At 45.2% G+C, this 20,627-nt stretch overlaps 1 protein-coding gene across 1 annotated transcript in view; it reads left to right on the forward strand.

Moving 5' to 3' along the window:
- Nucleotides 1-7,928: 7,928 nt before the first annotated feature.
- Nucleotides 7,929-20,627, forward strand: part of LOC146349431 (contactin-5-like) — a 233,967-nt gene continuing 221,268 nt past the window's right edge. The window contains exon 1 of the mRNA XM_084842648.1: nucleotides 7,929-8,147. The gene's annotated coding sequence lies outside the window, so the exon portion shown is untranslated. The remainder of the gene's footprint in view (nucleotides 8,148-20,627) is intronic.

A 20,627-nucleotide genomic window follows, 5' to 3' on the forward strand; every position in this document is an offset into this window, starting at 1 on the left:
TAGTCTGTGAGTCTCTAGCAATTTGCATCTGTATGCCTCATCAGGGTAAATGGAATTAAAGCCTTGGAAATGCAGCCTCTTGTCTGAGTGTTGATTTGGCTATTGGAGTTCTCAGCCAGGCAAAAAGGGAATCCTGACAGACAGCTGGTTGGCCACTGTGTGAACAGAATGCTGGACTAGATGGACTCTTGGTCTGATGCAGCATGGCTCTTCTTATGTTCTTAGATTCCTGACTCTGCAACCAAGTCTTCTGAGCATGCTACCTCAATTGAGGTACCTCAATTGTTAAGGTGAACTCTGGGAATTGTAGCTTTTTATTCCTCTGACCATGCTGATTGTTTAGGAAGAATCATCAGTTTTAGCTACTCCTGACAGCTCCTGTTTCTGCTTCTGCTCACTCCAACAAGTCAATTGGTTTCCAAGAGTGTGGGAAAGGGGGAGAGAGGAGGGAAATTGGCAGGCAAGAGTGATTTATTCAGGATGCAATCCTATGTATGTTTAGACAGAAACAGTCCTACAACTCCCAGCATACCCAAGCCAGCCATGCTGGATATATGTAGGGATCTACAAAAGTCACTTACCTTTTCGACGAGGTGATTCGCGGTGGGGGGGAGGTGCTCTTTAGGTAGACTAAGACGGCGAAAATAAGGGGAACGCAAATAGCGTAGCATCTACACTATTTGCGTTCCCCTTATTTTCGCCATCTTAGTCTACGTAAGTGTTTACGTAGACTAAGACGTGCCAAAATAAGGAACGCAAATGGCGGCACCCATAGGCGCCGCCATTTGCGTACGCGCGTTTTTTGTTTTTTGTTTAAATCAGCCGTGATAGGCTACGTAAACATTTACGTAGCCTATCACAACTGACTGCAGGGACGCAAACGGTGGCAGCTACAGCCGCCGCCATTTGTGTCCCTGCTAGCCAGCGGCCGGATGTCCGGCCACTGGCAGAGCCGGCCGGCGGCTCCGCAGAATCCCTGCAGAGCGGAGCTGGCAGGGCAGGATTCCGGGGAGAGGGACGGAACGCCTCCCCCCCAGCATCAGCATAATCCGCAAACAGGTTTCGCATCAGCATAATCCGCGAACTTCCGTACATCCCTATCCGCACCTCCCCCCGAAATCCTTCTCCGGCCAGCTCCACTCTGCGGAGGTTCCACAGAGCCACCGGCTGGGGCCGCCAACAGCCAGAAATCCAGCCGTTGGGCAACTTCCTTCCAGAAGGAAAAAAAAAAGCTGTACGCAAATGGCGGCGGCTACGGGGGCCACCATTTGCGTTCCCTATTTTTCGCTGATTTATCTTACGTAAATATTTACATAAGATAAAATGGCCAAAAAAGGGGAACGCAAATAGCGTAGTGGGCGCTATTTGCATTCCTTTATTTTTCACCGTTCTAGCCTACGTAAATATTTATGGTATTTGTGTTCCCCTTTTTTTCACCGTTTTATCTTACATAAATATTTACGTAAGATAAATCGGCGAAAAATAGGAAACGCAAATGGCAGCTGCTGTAGCTGCCACCATTTGCGTACGCCTTTTTTTATTGGCTTGCCATGATAGGCTACATAATTACTTATGTAGCCTATCATGGCAAAGACCAGGATGACAATGGCAGCTGCGTCAGCCGGTCGAAAGACCAGCCGCCGCTGCCGCTGCCGGACCCACAGCTGAAACATCCGCCCCAGGTAAACCTTGTCCCAGGGGAATACGCAGGGGGGCAGGGGGCAGGCCGTTCTGCCGTGGATTTGGGGGGACCGAATGCCAGTGCATTCGGCCTCACTGAAATCCGTGGCAGAATTCTCCACCATCCCTAGTATATGTAGAATTAGGGATGGCAGAGAATTCCGCCACGAATCTCGGTGAGGCCGAATGCCAGTGCATTTGGTCCCCCGAACTCCATGTAGGAATGGCCTGCCCACTGCACCCCCGTGGATCCCCCCCCAGGACGAGACTTACCTGTGGCGGATCTTCCGGGCGGTGGCGGCTCCAGCAGCTGGTCTTCCGACCGGCTGCCACCGCCGCCATTTCCAGGCTTGTGTAAAAAAAAAAAAAAGACATGATAGGCTACGTAAAGATTTATGTAGCCTATCATGGGTGGGTGGGTTTAAAAAAACAACAACGCACCTACGCAAATGGTGGCGGCTACGGCCGCCGCCATTTGCATTCCTTCTTTTTGCCATCTTAATCTACGTAAATATTTACGTAGACTATGATGGTGAAAATAAAGGGGAACGCAAAAAGCGTAGCGGGCGCTATTTGCGTCCCCTTTTGATCGCCATTTTAGCCTATGTAAATATTTACGTAGGCTAAAACGGTGAATGAAAAAGGGACGCAAATAGCGCCTGCTATGCTATTTGCGTTTCCCTTGATTTTTGCAATCATAGTCTATGTAAATAGTTATGTAGATTAAGATGGTCAAAAAGAAGGGACGCAAATGGTGGCGGCTGTAGCCGCCGCCATTTGCTTATGCAGTTTTTTGTTTTTTTGTTTACCCAGAGCCCTCTGCGGTCGGAAATCCAGTTGCGGACAGCTCTGGCCTGGCTGGGCCTGGCCGGCTGCTCCACGGAGCTGCCGCAGAGCACAGCCGGCCGTTCGAGGATTCCGGGGGGAGGAATGGAACGCCTCCCCCACCACCATAAACATAATCCGCGAACAGTTAAATCACTTTCGCACATCCCTATGTAGAATGGTACCATTATTTATGTATATTTAGAACATTTATACCCCAAGCACAGCTTCAAGATGGCTTACAAGCAATAAAAAACCATGTAAAATAGAATCTCATGGGCAAATGAACAACAACTGACAGCAGCAATGAAACAACAGTTTTCCTTGGAGCTTGCAAAAGGCTTGGTGAAATAGAAATGTTTTCAGTTGCTATCTAAAAGTTGTAAGTGAGGTTGCCAAACTAACATTTCTAGGGACAGGTGTCCATGACTGGGATGCCGCCACAGAGAAGGACCTATTCCTGAGTGCTACCCATTCTGACATAAAGGATGGCGTGGGTGCCCAATAAGGTCTGGGAGTCCAGCAGACTGTCCCCTGAGCCACACTCACTGAGCCTCTGCTCCCACTCAAGTCCCACTCCATGCTCACAGAGCCACCCGCCCTCACCCTGGATTCATCTGCGAGTGCTGAGAGTGCCAGTTTGCAAAAGAAAATGGTGGCCATGAATATGCACACATGTAGTCTCATACAAAATGGCACTGTGAATTGCCAATATATGTAAGATTACAGGCATATATGGGCCAATCATAACTTTAATCTTGTGTATGTCAGCCATTCAAGGCGCCGTTTAGCATAAGACCAGACGTGTGCATATTTGCAATTGCCATTTCCTTTCGCAAAATGGCGCTCGCTGCACTTGTGGACCAGTCCAGGGTGAGTGCGGGTGGCTCAGTGAGGGTGGGAAGGCCTTGAGCACAGGTCCAGGGGCACGCGAGCTGTGTCAATGGCTTGGTGGCTGCCCAGAGGACGCGAACGATGGAGTATCCACCCATCCCTACCTTTGAAAACAGTGGCACCTGGAGCAAGGCTGCCAATGAAGAACTTAATGAATTGGAAGGGTCATGATGAGCCAAGCTGATATTTGTAGTGGAGCTGAGCTCAGCTTGCAGTGGCTTTCAGATTTCCAAAGTTGGAAGTGGATTTCTGACCTAGCCTCCCCATTTCCAGAATCCACCACCATCACTCACTATCTCCAGTTAAAGGAACACATTCATAGGACTGGACTTCTCCCTGAGACTTCGGAGAGCTGTTGCCAGTGAGAGAACACAGTACTGAGTTAGAGGGACATATGGTCTGACTTGGCATCTCCCTAAGCTCCTATCGATTTTGTTGTTGTTGTTTTTACGATGTGTACCGAATTTGCAGCTAATAGAAGAGTGCAGTTTCCTGCCACCTACACCTGATTGAAGATAATATTTGTCTGTCATACTTGACAGCTTGCCAATATAGGCTACATTTTAAAGACTTAAAGTACTTTGTGATTGACAAGAGCAACAAAATGCAGAACTGTATGGTTTCTGACAGCCCAGCTCTATGCATGTTCAGTGGTATGAACTCCCACATTAGCATGGATGGTAGGGCAGCTATCAAGTGTGAATAAGAGTTTTTCAGTGTGTAGAGAATTGGGGGGGGGAGATCTACCAAGGTAAACCAGCCCTCATGGGACTGCACAACCTCAGACTGGTATAGACCTAGGGAAAAGGATGTAACTTAATGGTAGAGCACACGCTTTGCATTCAAAGGGTCCCAGGTTCAATCTCTGCCATCTACAGATAGGGCTGGGGAAGACTCCTGTCTGAAACTGTGAAGAGCTGCTGCCAGTCAATGTAGACAATACAGAGCTAGGGATGGGGGAGAATTTCTCCACGAAACTTCGGGGGGCCGAGTGCCAACGCATTCGGTCCTCCGAAGGTTCGGGAGAAATTCTCCCCCCCGGCCCCCCGCCCCCCCCCCGGGATGGGACTTACCTTTTACGAATGTCGCTCCCGGCGGCGGGTCCCGGCGGCGGTTTGGCAGGTCTTCGTCAGGGGCGGGGGCAGCAGCCGGTCTTTCGACCGGCTGCCGCCGCCACCGCCATTACAAGAAAAGTAAAAAAAACAAAAACGCCCCTGTGATAGGCTATGTAATGATTAACATAGCCTATCACGGCTAGATTTGCAAAGTCAGCCGTGATAGGCTATGTTAATTGTCACGTAGCCTATCACGGGTGACTTTGAAAAAAAAAAAAAGCACGTACGCAAATGGCGGCCCCCATAGGGAGCCGCCATTTGCGTTCCTTATTTGGTCCCGGTAGTCTACGTAAGTCTTTACGTAGACTACGGCGAAAATAAGGGCAACGCAAATAGCGTTGCCCTTATTTTCGCCGTAGTCTACGTAATCTTTACGTAGACTACAGCGACCAAATAAGGAACGTGAATGGCGGCTCCCTATGGGGGCCGCCATTAGCCGTACGCGCTTTTTTTTTTCAAAGTCACCCGTGATAGGCTACGTGACGATTAACGTAGCCTATCACGGCTGACTTTGCAGATCTAGCCGTGATAGGCTACGTAAATCGTTACGTAGCCTATCACGGGGCTTTTTTTTTTTTTTTTTACTTTTTTTTTGAAGTTCGCGGCCGGGGAGACGGGGCGCTTTTCCCCGGCCTGAATTTCGGCCGGGCGAGGCGGGAAGCCTCCCCCCTGGCCTGAATTTCAGCCGGGTGAGGTGGGAAGACACCCCCCCCTCGCATGAACTTCGGGGGGAGAAGCGAAGCGCCTCCCCCCCACCGCGAAAAAAGCTGCGGGACAAGGTAAGTGACTTTCGTACATCCCTAATACAGACCTAGATGAACCAGTGGTCTGATCTGGTATAAGACAACTTTTATGTTCCCATGCAAGACTTCCTATATTCCTGGTGCACATGGCGGGGTAGGGGGAATGTATCCACAGGTTAAAGTCTTATTAGGAGGACTTCTAGCATAGCCACCTTCCAGATATGTTGGCTTTGTACATAAAGGGATATTTTGATGTGGGGTACACAATCAAACATATGGTCCCTCATGTACATTTTGAGGTGAGACAGTCCCATGCGGGCTGCATAGTGTACCCTTTTTAAACATTTATTTGCCATAAGACGACATGCCACTAGGGGTGTACGAACCCCATTTACCAGTCCACTCCGGGATCCGCTGGGGGGGAGGCGATCCGTCCCTCCCCCCGGAATCCTCCCTGGCTGGTTCCACTCTGCAGCAAGTCCAGAGAGCCACCGGCCAGGGCTGTCTGCAGCCGGACTTCCATCCACTGCCGGGCTGCGGCCGCAAATGGCGTCTGGCATAGGGGACACCATTTGCATAGGGATGTTGGAGAATTCCACTACGGACTCCAGTGAGGCCGGATTCTTTACAATCCAGCCCCTGGAGTCCGTGGCAGAACAGGGCAATCCCCACCACCACCCTGTGGAATCCCCCCGGGACGGAGCCTACCTGGCGGCAGCAGCAGCTGCAGCGGCTGTGGCGGCTCCAGGTCATTGTCTTCTGGCCGCTGCTGGGCTGTGGCCACAAATGGCGGCGGCCATAGTGGCTGCCATCTGCGTCCTTGCAGAGGCCATGATAGGCTACATAAGTATCTACATAGCCTATCACGGCAAAAGGCAGGGATGCAAATGGCGTAGCAGCCGCCATTTGCGTTCCTGCCTTTTGCTGTGATAGGCTACATAGATACTTCACTACAGTATCTACTACATCTACTAAATTCACTACAGCAGAGGACAGAAGTCTGGCTGTGGGCAGCCCTGGCCAGTGGCTCCGCAGAGTTGCCTTGGAGCGGATCCAGCCGGGGAGGATTCCAGGGGGAGGGATGGAGCACCTCCCCTCCACCACGGATGCCCCTCAGTGGAGCAAGGTAAGGGATTCGTACATCCCTACATTTGCATCCCTGCCCTTTGCCGTGATTGGCTACGTAAATATTTACATAGCCAATCACGGCAAAAGGCAGGGATGCAAATGGCATCTGCTATGCCGGATGCCATTTGCATCCGCAGCCTGGCAGTGGATGGCTGCGGAACAAAGAGGACAAACCCGGACCAGCCAGTGCCAGGTAGGGTCCATCCCCACCTTAGTTTGCGGGGTGGCAGGGGGGAACAGTCCATCCTGCCACAGACTCCAGGGGGGCAGATTCTAAAGAATCCGGCCTCATTGGAATCCATGGCGGATTTCTCCGCCATCCCTACATGCCACATTATCATATAGGATGACTTAATTTTCTTTTGCCTTAATCCAGAAAATGAGATCCAACTGGACAAGTAGGTATTAGGGATGAATGTATCAGTAAATTTTGGTTTCTCTCACTTTCTCACTTTTCTACTCTTAAGTTGGGTTTGTCTTTGAGCTTTTCTCCACTCTTAAGTGCAATCTTGACTTTTGAGAATGGAATTTTTAGATTTGTATGAAAATCCATACACATTTTTGGGTGTATTTTTCCTAATACACATTTGAACACAATTTTGCCTAATACACATATTTTTCCAAATGATTTCCCCACTATAATTCAAATGTTATTTTCCCAAATATATGCATTTTTGTTGCACCTTTCCCTAATACATACATTCGTGTACACATTTTTTGATTGGAGAATTCCTTTTGAACATTTGGAGAAATGTACATTTCAAAGGATAACTGAATTTTGGTTTGTGTAGTGTTTTGAGAGTTTGAAATTAGGTTATTTTGCATTAAAATGTGAACCAGACAAATTTCTCTCCCATCCCTAGCAGTTATCCACACTCACAGTTGATGCATTCCATTCACACTGGGATGGCCTAATGGATGGGTGAACAAGCAATGTTCAAGATCACCAGGATTCTCTGAACGTCATCTAACTGCTCATCTTGTGCCCGATTCCCATTTGCAATCACTGCTCACTCAGTGCAAATGGGAAGCTTACACAAATCAAGCAGCAATCAAATGGAAGATGTGCAGAATTTTCCCCCAGTTTGCACCAATGTCCTTATTTGCACATCTTTCCTACTTAGACAAAAGTGGAGCTGATTCAGTCTATGGAAGAAATTTGCTCTAATTAGGAAATTTGTGCAAATCAAACTGGGAATCAAGAATGAGACAAATGTGAGCATGTGTTCAATGATTTATGAATATTCTTGGTGGACACGTGCTCACAATTGCATTTGGAGCATCAAACGGGGCGTGTTCACTTGGTTTGCAAGCAAAAATAAAATTCTCATACATGCCTGGGATGGCCATCTGGGCCCCACCGAACCAATTGACCTTATGTTTTGATACTGATGGGGACACAAAGAATTGTTGTATACAAAAAGTTGTGCACAACTAGATTGGAGTCCGTGCTGATGTTGTATAGGAAACTGTCATCTAAACACTGATATTTCTCATCTCCAACTCAGAATACATTTCTCTCCCCCCACCCCACCAGAATATTCTGAAGCTGTTCCGGGAATTCCTACAACATATGCTGCTATCTTAAGACTCAAATCTGCCAGTTCATCATACTCCACCGCTGCCATTAACCCAAGAAGCAGGCAACGATCAAGCAGCCCTGCCCTAGGAAGCATCTCTTCACCAAGCTGGCATGGGACAGCGCAACACTATCACTCGCCAACAAACCTCTATCATGTCTCAGAGGCCTTCAAACATGATGGTATGTTTGATTTTCCCCTGTGGATCCTTCGTAGAGAAAGCACAAATCTGTGGCTCTGGCATTTCCAAAAGCTATTTATTATATTCAAATTGTTTCTGTATGTGTTGCTAAATTTCAATAAACTACATCCAGCCCCCCAAAAAGAGGAAATCACTTTTCTGTAAATCTCTTAGATTAATCTTAAGATGAGCACTTTCAACTTATTTCCTAGGGTTCCTTTCATATTGAAGCCATAGTAACAAACATAACTGTGGAAAACTAGACATGATGAAATTGCATTACAACCCCACCTGATCTATATTACTTGTCTGTATCTTTGAAAGTCAATACAGTAGGGCTTGGGAAGCCAATATATTTCTCCCTTGATTGCTCCAATATTTTTCAAATTGACTCCATAACACTAGTTATGTAGTTTATAACCATGAAGTTCTATTTATCAAACTAATTTTGTCATCAATCAAGCATATTTCATAGAACTCTTCCATAATACATATAAGGTATAGCTTTGTATTTTTCCAGTGTGAAAATCTTCAGATATGATATTCTATTATTCAGATGACATTTTCTCTTGCCTTCTTTTTTCTCCTTTTTCCAATGAACCTTAATATGATCTTAATATTATTTGTAGCAGTGTTCCTAAAAATATCCATATGCTATGAAGAAAAAAAAGATAAGAGGAAATTATTATTAAAAAAAACCACAGGCAAGGTTTATATATTTATATATAAATATCACATTAATTATTACATTATGTATTTACATAATGTATTTCTATAATGTCAATGAATGTTTAAATTGATAATTAATTAATGTTAATCATATTTCAAAATTATTAATAATATTAATTAATTGCAATGCCTGCATTTGAGATGAAGATGTCAGTCCATGGTCATTGGACTGGACAAAAATAGAAGTGATTTGCCCTGGCAAAAAATGCTGATGCTAGATATACTATGCAGATTATTTCTTCTTGGCTCCCGTAAGGTTACTGTGGTCAGCCAAGAGCTATGCAAAGATAAATAGCAAGGAACAGCAACCGCTACCCAGTTTTTATTCTTGGTTTTGAAAGTTTAATATAAATACTTATATTCAGTCCATGAAATGATCAATCAGAAATTATAGAATCATATTAGCTAATCTTTCTTTTCAAGATATTGCATGACTTGGCTATGAAACTCATTAACAGTGCAATCCATTACTCAAACGTAACATACCATGCAGTTCAATGGGACAAGGCCAAAACAGATATGACTTTAAATCCATATCTAGCAGCTACATCTTTTTGTCACTTTTACTCTAGGGTAGATGCAGGGGGGCCGATCCAGATCTTAAAAGCCCCCCTACCCCATGCTAGAATCTTGATCTAGAACAGGCCCATTGCACTGACTCTACAGTAAAAACGAAAAAAGATGTAGCCACTAGAAATGGATTTAAAGTCATGTCTATTTTGGCCCTTACTCCCATGTAAATGTGCATAGGATTACAGCCTAAGATGACTTTGGGCCTGCCACTATCTCTCTTAGTGGGTGTGTTTAAAGATAAAATGGGATAACCCCACGTATGCAGCCCTGAAATTGTTTGAAGAATGAAAATAATGAAGAGAGAGAGAGAGAGAGATGATAACCATTTCTTTCCACATACAAAGTAACATATATTTAGTTAATCTATTTAAAATATATTTTAAACCACTTTTCTGGGCACATTGCCCTCCCAAGAGGGTGTACAGAAGATTACACAACAAAACATAATAACATATAAAACCATGCAATTAAAAGCCACATTATAACCCTTTAGAATGAGCAGTAACACAGCCATCAGTAAAAAGTGGACTGAAATAAAAACATTTTAAGAGTTCTCTTACCAGATAAGATTTCTCTTACCCTCCCTAACACAGGCCCATAGTCTGACAAAAGACAAAACTCTCTGCGTGACAGGAATAGTTGTCTTGGCTAGGGTGTGAGGGAATAAGTTTGGGTGGCCACTTACACATCAGTGTGACATCACCAAAAAAGAGGTCAAAAGAGGACAAAGATTTGTGAAAAGTTTGCATATTCTAGCGTATGTGGAAATTTAGAAATAACGACTATAATTTAAATAGAAAATACAATACCTCTCACATTACTGGGGAAGACTGTGACTGCATGAGTTGCATGCCTGCCTGTTCAGTCTGCTGTCCAGGTGCTGAGTGTTCAAGGTCCCTGCTCTCCCTTCTTATGGTTCTTTATCTTGGACTTGGACTTGGACTTGGACTGGACAGCCCTTCAAACAGAGGACTATCCTGTGTAAAGTAGAAGACATTGCCACCCTATAATAACCCATCTCTGTGAAAGAAGAGAGGTGTAATGTCACAGGTTACCCACAACTTTCAGCTTACACCATGAGTGTGAGGGAGCTGAGGAGATGGGCAAACCTGCTTGCTTGAGCACAGGCAACTGGAAATTAATTGTAGAATATTTAGTGGAAGATTTTGTTCCTTTTGTGTCACTTCACAAAATAAAAGTGAGTGCTGCCTTCTTTGGCCCTGAATCAAAAAGACACCACTGTTCGTATTCAGTGGTAATTTAAAAAAAGAAGAAGCTAGTGTGTCAGCTAACATTCTGCATATTTAGATCAAAAAGACTATTTCTTTTTGTAACTACACACTTTTAATACCATTGAATTCGCTGTCTGTATGCGTTATCCTGAGAATTTAAAAAACTGATTAAGAGATCTGACTGACTCTTTTCATAGTAATGAAGGTTAATTGAAAGACCCTGAAGAGCCCATCACCTGAAGCACATACAGAGCAACAGTAAATTGAAAGCAAACATTCACAGAATAAGTACCAATGTGAAAATGATGTGTTGAACAAAAGATAATATCTGATTTCTCTGAACCATGTTGAGACTTCTCTCATTTACTCCATCAAAAGAAAATGTGCTTCTTCTTGGAGTAAGAACCCTTTCCCATCTATAGTGATTCCATACTGAGAGATATAGGGAGCTGTAGAGGGAAGCCTGGTTATTTTTATTTTGTGGCCCTCATTCTTCCAAAGCATCAGGTATAATGCAGCTCTACCAACTTTCTTGTGAAACAACCTTCATCGCTCTTTCATTTCCACGTTGCTACTGTTTTTCATATTATCCCAATTTGGAAGGAAAGGCAGGTTCAGTGACTGCCTGAAGCAGAGCTATGAGGCTCAGTCATTGACCTAATGGCCACTGGTGTAATGGAACCAAGGCTTGCAGGGACGTAGCAGCGGCACTTTTTTATTAGAAGGGACGATGATGTCATCTGCCAAGCCCATTAGACATCCATGTTCCCTCTGAGCTTAGCTGCTATCATCACAGTAGCTGGTGGGGGGTGGGGGATGAATTTTCCCAGTAACAATATATTGTTCCCTGTTGTAATGTAAAGAATTTTGAGGTGGCTTGGTCTTGAATGGCAATTAAGCTTTACAAAATACCTGGTCCTGGTGGAGGTGAAAATTGCTGGACATGGGTTGTTTATATGGATCAACACAGCTGTCTGCATTTTTGGACTCTCCCTGAGGGCATGGCTATAGGGATTGCAATGATGAGGGCCTGCAATTTCAAACCTACCCCAACACCACTGCTAATGGTGGTTGGTGGGCCTTGAAAAATTGGTGGAAATCCATTAAGGCAGACCCCTTTTAAGAAAGGGAGGCCCGGGTACTTAATGTTAATTCGAGCCCTGTCCCCCCTGCCAACTAACCCTGGAGCATGGCTTACAATAATTTCTAAACTGAATTCCACAGTTAGAGCATGTGCAGTTTGCCATAGCTTTCTGTTCCTTCATTACTTCCAGACTGAGATATTCTATGCAGGGCTTCCTTCGAAAAATGTTCAGAATCTTCAGCTTGTTCAAAATCAGAATGCTTCAGCCAGACTGTTGACTGGGTCTGGTTACCTGCAGCAAGTCACCACCGTGTTACAACAGCTTCACTGGCTAATAGTCTGTTTCCAGGCACAATTCAAAGTGCTGGTTAGGACTTAGAAATGGGGATGTACAGACTGTGTAAAATCCTCTCTGTCTATGTTTCGTGGATTGTCAGGTGCCTTTCATTCCATTATCCATCCATAGATGGATGCGAATATTATTATTTTTTTGTCATGTGGAAAAGTACACAAATAATTACATAAGTATTTACATAAGTATTTCCTAGGGGTGTATGAAACCCTGCTTACCTGGCTCCGCCAGGTTCCTCAGGTGGGGGGAGGTGCTCTGTCCCTCCCCCCGGAATCCTCAATGGGGGGGAGGCACTCCATGCCTCCCCCCGGAATCCTGGCCGGCTGGCTCCGCTCCACGGCCAAGCCGCGGAGCCGCCAGCCAGCTCCAGCCGCCAGCCAGCTCCAGCCGCCTGCAGCCAGACATCCGGCTGCTGGGCAGCCCTGCAGGGACGCAAATGGTGGCTGTCATAGTCGCTGTCATTTGCGTCCCTGTAGTGAGCCGTGATAGGCTACGTAAATACTTACATAGCCTATCACGGCAGGGGGAAAACCTCAGCGTACGCAAATGGCGGTAGCCACCGCCATTTGCGTAGGCTGGTGTTTTTTTCCCCTTGCCATGATAGGCTACATAAATATTTACGTAGCCTATCACGGCAGGGGGGGAAAAAAACCAGCGCAAATGACGTCCCTGCGTTAGCCGTGATAGGCTACGTAAGTATTTATGTAGCCTATCACGGCTGAAGAAGGAGGAAGCGAATGGCGGCCGCAGGACGGCCGCCATTCGCACAGCAGCGCGGACAGGAGCAGGTAAGTGCCTTTCATGGGATGGGGGCGGTGGGCACTTTGTCCCACACGCCTTTCGTCGGTTGGGGGGGCAGGGGCTTTGTTCCGCGATGGTTTTCGGGGGCCGAATGCACTGGCATTCGGCCTCACCAAGATCCATTGCAGAATTCTCTGACATCCCTAGTATTTACATAATTTACCTTAGTACATAACATTTAGCATATTGTCCCCCATTCCATTCTGTTTCCTCAGCAGAAACATACTATTTTCATTTATACAACAACATTTGTATTTTCCTACAATTTTATATGCATACATTTCGGGAAAGTAAAAAAAAAAAAATCATTCAAAAGTCCATGGACTCCAAGCGGCCTGAGCAAGTTGCTCCACAGCAGATTCCACAGGTTGGTTTCTTAGAAATCCAAGCTCATTTTAGTCCATCTCAAATTTCTCCAGCATCCCTACTTAGAAAGCCCTATACGACTTGGGACCAGGCTGCCTGAAAGATCACATTCTCCCATACAAGCCTGCCCAGGTTCTGTGACCTTTGGGGGAGGCTCTTCTCTTGGTCCTACCACCACTGGAGGCATGTTAGGTGGGCAAGGGAAGAGAGGTTCTTCTCAGTGGCAGCTCCCAAGCTCTGAAATTCTATGCCAAGAGATGCTATGTTGGTTCCCTTCCTTTTGTCCTTCTGCTAGTAGGCAAATATGTTTTAATTCAGGTAGGCCTTTGGCATATAAGCTGGTCTGTTGCTGAAAGAGGTTTAAATCGGTTGGGTGCTGTCTATTTTTCATTGTTGTGTTTTAATTGTGTTTTAATGGACCCGTTTTTATGTTATGCTTTAATTAAGGTTTTGTTTTTTAATTTGTATTTTGTCATTGTTAGTTGCCTTGAGCACTGTTTTGGGTGGCAACGCAGGATAGAAATGAAATAAATAAATGAGATACAATTTTTGGTACATATATTTTCCTAAAATGCATATCCTACATATTTTTATATGTGTTTTAGGACAAGATGCACACAAAATGCATATTTTTCATGTTTACATGCATTTTGGTATGGGGGGGGTTAAGCCAAGAATTCTATTGTAATGGAGATGTTAACTGCATTCTGATTCAGTCCAGAAAAATCCCTGTGTGAGAAAGACCCATGCAATTGGCCAACCTATGTGGTTGCATTACTCATACATGTATACCCATGCAGCATAGGATGGCACCGCACTACAGTGTCTTCTTTGATCCAGGGTGCATGTGAAGGAGGTTTTTGATTTGAGTCATCTTTCACAATGAACCTCTCCCCAATGCAAAACTAACAAGCATCAAGGTAAGGTATAGTTAAAGTCAACATAGTGCTGGAAGACACACAATTGAATTGCTACAGTAGCAGGAGCTGATGTTGCTGAGTTTCAGAACTGGAGGAGTTCAAAAACTGACAGGTGTTACTAAAAGTCTTGATGAAGAACAGGGGGGAAATGTTGCCCTCGGGAAATTACAGTAGTAAGTGATGGCATATGCCTGTCTGCATTTATTTCTCGATAGATCTGTCTTTGTTAAGGAAAATCTTTTGATTTATTATGTATCAACATCCTTGTCATGACTCTTTCAAATGTATTCATTTCTCTTCCCATTTTATGTTCTTGCTCACATGTTAGAATTAAAGTTAGAAAATACAAGTTCATACGGCTTCAGCTTAGGGTACAACCCTATGCATGTTAAGACAGAAAAAAGTCTTGCAACTCCCAGCAGATTCTGTGCCTCTCAAAGTCAACCCATCCAATCTCCATTGGTTTTGCTGTCTTTATATTCCCATGTTTAAATTTTGTTTGGTTGGGACTGATGTTGTGCCATTTTTATTGTATTTCAACATGCTGTGCATTGCTTTATGGGCCTTTGGACCAAAAATTGGCCGAATTATAAACATGCTAATAATATTGGCAATGCTACTAATAATCAATTCTATCTCTCTGCTTAAAAAATATGTGGATAATTCCTCTTCTAAGACAATCATATAATGCCTCTAATATTGTGCTTACTAAGTTTTCCTGGCCCCCAAACTGTGCATATTTAAATATGTGCATTTTCAAAACTGCCTTTTTTGTTCAGAAAGCAAAGGCAGGAAAATGGCAGGTGCTCACCAGACAGGATCATGGTGAGTCCAGGAGGACATGAGCGGGTGTGAGCAGGGGGCAAGCAAGGACAGCGGCTTGGCAGGTACCCAGAGAATCTGAGCTGGGGTGTGCTCACACATCCCTACCCCCTACAGAAGCAGTGCAATAAAACAAAAACCCTGAGCAGAAAAGAAAGAACCTGTGCTACAACCCATGCCAATAGTGAGCCCTATCTGTGAGAAACTGTTGGAGAATTTCTCCTCCCCTAGGAGGAATTTGGTGAAATCCCCCCCCCACACCCATTTCTCTGGACACAAATAGGCTGGAGAATTTTGAGAGGCCATTTCGGCACAGCTCTAGTTGAATTCAGTCTCAGAGAACCTCTTGGGAGCTGCATTGCAGTGGTGGGTGGGGCTGAAGGCAAAAGGGGTGGGGCCAAAAATACCAGCATATTTCAGCTTAAAGCTCTTATTGCTTAGTAACTAAGCCTTAGGAGAGACACTGTTTGGAATGGGGTGGGGAGGAGAGGATTGTGTAAAAGCCAGTAAACCACCAAATGATTCAGGAGAAAGGAGGTGGGGTAGGGGAAGGGGGTGGAACCATCTTCAGAACCCCAGAGGGCTGGATTGGGACCTCAGATTAGGCCCACGGGCATGAGGTTCAACCTATGGTATAAAGTGCCTCTCTGCTGCAAACTAAAGCCAGCCTAGTGGTTGGTTCAGAGCGTGCAGCTTCCCAAATTAGGGTTGGTGGAGAATTTCTCCCCGAAACTTCGGGGGGGCCGAGCGCCAACGTGTTCAGCCCCCTGAACAAGTTTCGGGGAGAAATCCTCCGAACCCCCTCCGCACCCCACACCCCCCCAGGACGGGACTTAAGTTCGCCGAATGTCCCTCCCGGCGGCGGGTCCGGCCGGCGGTTCGGCGGGTGTTCGAGCGGGGCGGGAGCGGCAGCCGGTCTTTCGACCGGCTGCCGCCACCGCCATGGCAATAAAAGAAAAAAAAAACTCCCCCTGATAGGCTACGTGACGATTCACGTAGCCTATCACGGCTAGATTTGCAAAGTCAGCCATGATAGGCTACGTCAATCGTCACGTAGCCTATCACGGGTGACTTTAAAAAAAAAAAGCGCGTACGGATAATGGCGGCCCCCATAGGGAGCCGCCATTCCCGTTCCTTATTTGGTCGCTGTAGTCTACGTAAAGATTTACGTAGACTACGGCGAAAATAAGGGCAACGCTATTATAAGGGCAACGCTACAGCGACTAAATAAGGAACGCGAATGGCGGCTCCCTATGGGGGCCGCCATTAGCGTACGCGCTTTTTTTTTTTTTTTAAAGTCACCCGTGATAGGCTACGTGACGATTGACGTAGCCTATCATGGCTGACTTTGCAGATCTAGCCGTGATAGGCTACGTTAATCGTCACGTAGCCTATCAGGGGGCGTTCTTTTTTTTTTTTAACTTTCGCGTTCACGGCTGGGCGAGGCAGGAAGCCTCCTCCCTGGCTTGAATTTCGGCCGGAGTGAGGCGGGAAGCCTCCCCCCTGGCCTGAATTTCGGCCAGGGCGAGGCGGGAAGCCTCCCCCCCGGCCTGAACCTCGCGGGGGGAGCAGCGAAGCGCCTCCCCCTCACCGCGAACGTCCTTCGAGGACAGGTAAGGGACTTTCGTCCACCCCTATCCCAAATTAATAATAAGCAATAATATAGTGAACAAAGCTCTCGGGGAGAATTATTTCCTTTGTCTATAATGGGAGTCTATGATATACTGCCATCATCCACTGGACATTGGAAGAAGCAGTGGGCTAAGAGTCATTGTTTGGCCATAAGCCCAAGATCAACAGCGGCAAGCAAGCCCCACCTCCAACCTTGAAACATGAGCACTTTCACCCAGGATAGTTGGCAAGTAGTGATGGCTGAACTCAGCTCAGTTCAGAAGTGGCTCAGCAGTTACAAGTGTGTTTTATTTGTTCTTGTTGGAGTTTTTGTTTGTTTGAATTTTATTTGCAATTCAAGCAAACCAACAAAAACAACAGGACTTGCAAAGAGCAACACCAATAGCAAGAACAAAGCGAAAAGGACATATCCATTCACAATAACTATCCACAACACTACTGGTTTAAAAAAAAAATGGATCCAACACTTCTGTTTCAAATACGTACTTCAATAGATTATTGTTTTATTTATTATATTTGTGCCATTTATATACCGCTGAATATCATAAAATCTCTCATCAGTTCGCAATATTATAATATAAGCAGACCATATATTTGAATAAGCATCTCTAGATGAAATTGATGACTGTAAGATATACATTCAAAAACAACAAGAGCAGTAAGATTCTCAGGCCACTGAGTAATAGGTGATGGGTGTTTATCTTTCCAGGCTTGGAGTATAAGTTGTTGAGGGGGTTGCAATTGTTAGGACTCTGAGTGGCCACTTTTGCTGTCCATCCATTAATCCTCACATCACAAGAATATCATTTAATAGTACATGACCATTTATGTGTGCAATAACTTCAGCCAGAAAGAAGCCACCACAGGGCTTGCCCACATCATATGCCATAGTAACCTATTTTCTGCATTACATTGCCAGCATCTTGCAGAGTTAGCCAGCTTTTCCTTAATCAGCCTCTGTGGTGTCCAATATACGGGGGGGGGGGGGACCCATTATTTTTTGTTGCATCAGCCTCACTTTTAAATCTACAGAAATTGTACATATGGAAGCTAAGGCAACCTTCCACTGACTAGGCTGTACAGAGCATTCCAATTCCCTATTCCATTCCTCTCTAACATAGTGAACATCCGCTTGATTACATTCCAAAAGACATTTATAAACTATTGTAAACTGAGCTTTCTGTAAAGATCCAGTTAATTCCTCCAACAGTATAGGAGGTGCTGAAGTGCTCATCGCTTATGGCCCACATATAGACACCAGAAGGTGCTGTAATTGAATATATTGCCACCCATCACTAGATGAGAAGTGATATCTACACTGCAGTACTGAAAATGGGAAAAACTCATCACCCGATCCTATTAACTGATCTAGAGTGTAAAATCCACTATCAACCCAATTCCTCCACAAAAAAAGCCTGTTTCTCTACTTTCAAATCAGGATTCCCCCATAAAATTAATGTAGCATGAGAATAAGGTTCTAACTGCAGTTGGTGAGACATTATCTGCCATATCTCTGTAGCCACCATAATTGCAGGTAAAGCCATTCTTTTCTTTTTAATGTACCTAAATCCTAGTGCCATCCAGCTGAGAAGAGGTGTCAAATAGTTTGACTCTAAAACAACCCATGGAAAATACTTGGGAAAAATAAGCTATTTTCAGGAGTTCTTTCTAGCTCACACAACTCTTTGAACTTATGTGCTTCCCCTTCCAGCCCACATGTACATTTTCACACTGCCACTAGGGAATTATAGTGCAGGGGTGGGGAAAAGTAGTTTGTTCATGAGTTGGTTTGTTTTTTAATGAACTGTCAGACTTATGAATTTCTTTAAAGGACACAATGACATGTTGCATTCCCATGGGCCATGCCTGACTTTTTCAGATTTGGAAGTTCCCTGCCAAACTGATGGCTCAAAGCAAAGGTGTTCTTTAAATTACATTTCAAAAAAAGGTACAGTCAATTTCAACAATCATCGGTTAATCAACACTAAGGGCTTAGGGTGGGGAACATAATGACGCTCCAGATGTTGGTGGACTACAACTCCCAACTCCTAACCCTGACCATTGGCCATGTTGGCTGGGGATGATGGGAGGTGAAGTCCAACAATATCGGAGGTGCTACAGGTTCTCCTCCCCTGACTTAAAGAAATCCACTTCTGTGCATGTGCTGACCATGATCTGTAGCCGGTCGGATGCATGCAGAGTGCACAGGAACAAAAGAAGCACGTAAACTCAAAATAATCTTGATTTACTTTTTAAACAACAGGAATATTATTAGGGATGACCTCAAAATACACCACGGACTCAAATGAGGCTGAATTCCAGTGGATTCAGCCCCCCAGATTCTGTGGTGGAATGAATGTACTTACCCCTGCCACCCAGGATGCAACTGGCCGAATTTCCCCTCCCGGCCGATTCTGTTCCACTATCCTGAGTGGAACCAGGAAGTGATCAGATGCAAATGGCATCCACTACGCCATTTGCATCTCCATTTCTTCTCGCGATAGGCTATGTGTCTTTATTTACGTAGATACTTACGTAGCCTATTGCGAGAAGAAGCAGGGACGCAAATGGCATAGCGGACACCATTTGCATCCTGATCACTTCCTCTTTCCACTCAGCGATACGGACCGCAATGGCAGCCATATCGCTTGCGGAACGGAGCCGGCCGGCAGCTCCGTGGACTCACTGCGGAGCAGAGCCAGCCAGCGACGATTCCGGGGGGGAGGAACGGATCGCCTCCCCCCCCACGGACCCCCGGCGGACTGGAGGTAAGGGATTTCGTATATCCCTAGAATATTTGTGGGGTAAGGCAACTCTCTTCAGAATATATCCGCACATTACGAATTGAGAAAATCCATGGTTTATTGTCCTTTTAGTACCAGGCAAAGCCCATTTTATTTTCCTGAGCTTTTTTTAGTTGAAATGTTAAACCCACTGATGGTTTGATGCTGCTTTTAACAATTTTGTGGCTTTTAGTGTATTTTATTTGTTGTATTTACATTTGGTTTATTCTTTTCCTAAACCTCTCTAGGAATATGATTAAAGGGCAGTATAAAAATACACACACACACACACAAGTTTTGAATTTTGGTTGTGAAGAAAGGGAGAGCTCCTGGCAGGTATTTAAATGGGCTACCCTGTTCGCCTTTGGATTGGATCTCCATGCTGCTGCCAGTAGAACTGCTCTGATTAAGGATTTCTAACTTGTACCTTTTAGGTAACTGTTCCTTATACCCAAATCTATGCCTTACTGAAGACTTTTAAGATACGTCAGGGAAAGTGGCTACAATAATCTCATGTCATCGTTATAGGGATGTCAGAGAATTCTGCCACAGATCTCAGTGAGGCCGAATGCCAGTGCATTCAGCCCCCCGAAATCCATGGCAGAACAAAGCCCCCGCCCCCCCACCCCACGAAAGGCATGCGAAATGGAGCACTTACCTGCTTCCATCCGCGCTGACTTGTGAATGGCGGCCGCATCTGCAGCCGCCATTCGCTTCCTCATTATAGTGGTAATAGGCTATGTAAATAATTATGTAGCCTATCATGGCTAATGCAGGGACGCCTTTTGCATCCCTGCGGAGGCCGTGATAGGCTACGTAAGTATTTACATAGCCTATCACGGCTTAACTAAGGGAACGCAAATGGCGGCGGCTACGGCAGCCGCCACTTGCGTTCCCTTTTTTTCCCACCGTTTTAGCCTACGTAAATATTACGTAGGTTATTACGGGGGGAAAAAAAGGAACGCAAATGGCGGCCACTACGCCATTTGCGTTCTTTTTTTTTTTTTTTGACGTAACAGCCTACGTAAATATTTACGTAGGCTAAAATGGCGGGAAAAAAAGGGAAAGCAAATGCTGTTTTGTTTTGTTTTGTTTTTTGTCGTGATAGGCAGGCTACATAAATATTTATGTAGCCTATCACATCCAAATACAGGGAGGCAAATGGCGGCGGCTATGGCAGCTGCCAT

The sequence above is a fragment of the Heloderma suspectum genome, chromosome 3 (assembly GCF_057233095.1).
Source record: "Heloderma suspectum isolate Gila_16-S chromosome 3, 16-S_ref, whole genome shotgun sequence".
Taxonomy (NCBI): domain Eukaryota; kingdom Metazoa; phylum Chordata; class Lepidosauria; order Squamata; family Helodermatidae; genus Heloderma; species Heloderma suspectum.